This window comes from Marmota monax, unplaced genomic scaffold (genome assembly GCF_021218885.2).
Source record: "Marmota monax isolate L192 unplaced genomic scaffold, Marmota_monax_Labrador192_F-V1.1 WCK01_AAM20220418_F8-fsc00084, whole genome shotgun sequence".
In the NCBI taxonomy this organism is placed as follows: domain Eukaryota; kingdom Metazoa; phylum Chordata; class Mammalia; order Rodentia; family Sciuridae; genus Marmota; species Marmota monax.
Window position 1 is genome coordinate 4,678,054 of NW_026694575.1, and position 3,772 is coordinate 4,681,825.

Genomic DNA, 3,772 nt, shown 5'->3' on the forward strand with positions numbered 1-3,772 from the left:
CCCTCTCCATTTGTCAGTTTTGCTTTTGATTCTATTCCCAAGCTAACCTGTCCTTCATGGACCCAAGATGGTGGCTAGAATATGTAGGCTACAAAGTTTATCTATAGAAGGTGGCCTGCCTAGCATGTGGGAAGTTGGGTTAGTCGGCTCAGGCAATCATAATGAAATACCACAGATTGGCTAAAACAACACACCTATTTTCTCACAGTTCTGGGGACTGGAAGATCAAGTGTCAGCAGAGTTGGTTTTTGATGAGACCCTCTCCTTGGGTTGTAGACAGCTTCCTTCTCCCTGTGACCTTTCCTACGTGTGTACACATATACAGACAGACATATCTGGTGTCTCTTCCTCTTCTTACAGGACATCAGTTGTATTATTAGGGTCCCATGCTTATGACCTTATTTAACCTTAAAGACCCTATCTCAATTCACATTGGAAATTAGGGCTTTGGCATATGAATTTGGGGGTACAAATAAGTCCATAAGACAGGGTATTAATAAAAAATCCACTTTTCTGCAGTCCCAGTGACAAATCTCATTGGCTTGGATTCATTCACATACCCATCTTTTAAACAATCACGGAATCAAGGTAATGGGTATCCCAGAGCTGAATGGTGGAATAAATTGTAAGGAACCAGCATGGCTGAAAATGAAAGATGAATCACTCAAAGAACAAATGCAGTGCTTTTGGCAGGAGTAAGTGAGAGAAATTGATGTTGGGAAGTTAACCAACAAATGCTGACAATATTGGGATAGCACACACTTGCTTTGAGTGAGGACTTCATCTATGAAGAGCAAAATAGAGCTCGTTAAAGAGCTGAAGATGGTGCTACACACTGCAGCTCCCAAAGAGACTAGGTTTCATTACCGCTGTTGCTATTAAACAGTCAAATTTGCCTGCCTGGAACAATTATTCGTTTTGATACCTAATTATCACAGTGGGAATTGTGAGAATTCAATTTCCTGGTCTCAGATGGCTCTTCAGTTTCTCTGGTTGAATCCTATACACCCCCTATTTCATGGATTAGAATAATCCCCAGGTCCTGCACTCAGTCCTCTCTTCTCTCTTCTTCATCTCAGCCGTTTTGAAGGCTTCAATGACCACAGCCTTGAGTGTAACTTCCAGAACATCACCTCCAAGTCCATCCTATGAATCATAGAACTTTATTAAATCATCTAATTCTTATTTTAAGATTCTGTGTTGCAGAGTCCTGAGCTTGTTTTTGCTTGATCCCACCAAAAACTGGCTTACAACTCTACCCAATGTGAAGGAACAAGAAACTATTCATCCCCTAAATAAGAATTCATTGTTTGGGAATGCCTCTTCTCTAAACTCTAAGCTCCTTGAGCATGAAGACTTCATCTGTAGCACCAAAAGCAACTATTAAATAAGTTGTGTCAAAATAAACACAGCTTGTCAATGCAATACAACACCTCCTTCTACACCATTTCTGCTAACTAAACAGTCTAAAGCAGTCACAATGAAGGAAAGATAACAAGCGCACTACAGCTTTCTATCTACATTTTGAACAGCTATAATATTAGGAGTTATGATGGGAAGTAGGCCAGATTTTTTTGTTGCTCTTTCCCAGTATCTAGAGTCCCCTTCTATGCTACTGTGGAGGAAATGGCCTCTCATTATATAAACTGAAAATTACAGATAAAAGGTTATGTTTTTATTTGTCTGGTCTTTGACATTTAAGGAATGGTATCTGGACCTTATCTGGGTATAGGAATCTGCATCTTGAACTATAAATCCAAAGTATGTTAACAAAAGCGGAGACTCTTTAGAATTCATTTCACTTGTGACATCTAGTGTCTAGTGGTGGTACTGGTAGCACTCTCATTAGACCATTCCTCGACAAATTGCAACTAATTTAAAAATCATAATTGGCTTTAACAACTCTAAAATTGGGCAGTCTACAGGATCACAAGTTCAAAGACCTCCTTCCAGCAACATGATCAGACAGTTATTTATGGATAGTAAACAAAAATAAGGCATATTGATAGCTTAATGGGTTACATCTCAGCACCTTGACTGATTTGAATCAGGTAGCTACTTAGGGTAAACTGAAGCTCAATCGTAGAAATTGACTGAAGGCCAGCTATTCATTAAACATTTAGCAAGAGTGCTTTCATATTGGTTTGGTTTACTGAACCCTGTACAGGAGTCTACTCCAAATTTATGTCCTCCTACAAATTTTATCTAACAATTTTTATATGAGTAGCTTCTATGACTTTGATAATGCTGTTCCCTCTTCCTGAATTCATTTCTCCTTAGCTCTGCCATCCTCAAGACTTTTCTTAAAATGTCACCTACACTGCGAAGTTTTAAATGACCAAACAAAACATATCTGTCCATATAATATTTACTGTAAGGCTTATACCACGCAAGTGGCATTCATATACAACCCTATAGTTACTTTTATATTTCTCAATACTCCACTATGTTGTAAGCATCTCCCAGAAAGTAGTTATCATATCTCTGAATTCCTTCCACTATGTCTACCTCATGGTGGCCACTCAATCCTTTACATAAATGATGATACTGAGTTTACTTTCTCCTGTAAAAGGAGGTTAAAAAAAAAAGTTAAGAAAGAACTTTAGATTAGTTATTTCATTTCATTACTGGTCCAGGCTAGAATAGTGTCTTCCTGACTTCTGAGTTGAGGAATCTTTGTTAAATGACAGGGGAAATGGTATTTATTTCATTTATCAAAGAACACAAGGGTTGATTAAAAATGAATGAACATTTGGTTCATTCAGGCCCCAGATGCATCTGTTATCTTTGTTGCTTATCTTAAAACTGAGATTAGTCTTTTGTAATCTGGTCTACTCAGTCAGAATAAAAGTATCCAAAATAAAGTGAAAAGAGGAAAAATCAAGGAGAGTGTGGCACCCCAAGACATAAAACAAAAATTCAATGAAAGCAATCAACTCTTGACAAATTTCAGCAGAAGGAAGAACTAATTATTGACTACTTGATGTTGCAAGATACAAATCACTGGTGGATTGAGGTGTAGCTCAGTGGTAGAGCACATGCTTAGCACATACAAGGCAAGTAGTCCAATTCCCAGTACCAAAAAAAAAAAAAAAAAATCACTGGTGATCTTGAGGTGTCATTTCACTATATTGGTTGGAATTGAACCCTAGCTGAAGTTGGAGCAGGCAGGGATAAAATGTAAGAAAATGAAGTTAGTAATTGCAAAATTTTTTTTAAGGTGTTTTGTTACAAAGGGAAGCAAACAAATGGGGTTGTACCTGATTGGAGTCAGGGAAATTGTTGTTGTTGTTGTTATTTTGCAATGGCAGTTATCACAAAATTTTATCTATTATTATTATTATTACTATTATCACTTTGCAATGGCAGTTATTACAACATTTTTTTCTGTGGAGAGGGACGGTCCAACAGAAAAGAAAAAAAGCTGATGATGGAAGGGAGGGGAGTCAAAAACCAAGTCCTAAAATAGGCAAGAAAAGATGACCCCATAACGGTTACTAGGACTCAGCAGTGTTCGCTAAACGTTGGACGCCATTCTTTATGAATGCTTAAATTTTTAAATAACGTATAGACACTAGGTTAACAAAACAAAATTATTTAAACACGCATGCTCTCAAGAGCCTGGGTTCTGGAATCGGACTGCATTAGTTCATACTGTGATTCTGTCACTTAAGACAGCCATTTTTTCTTCCTGGGGCTTTGCTTTCCTCTGGTGACAGGTATCGTGTGCAACTTGGCGCCAAGGCGCTACAAGTTGGGGCACAAAGCCACA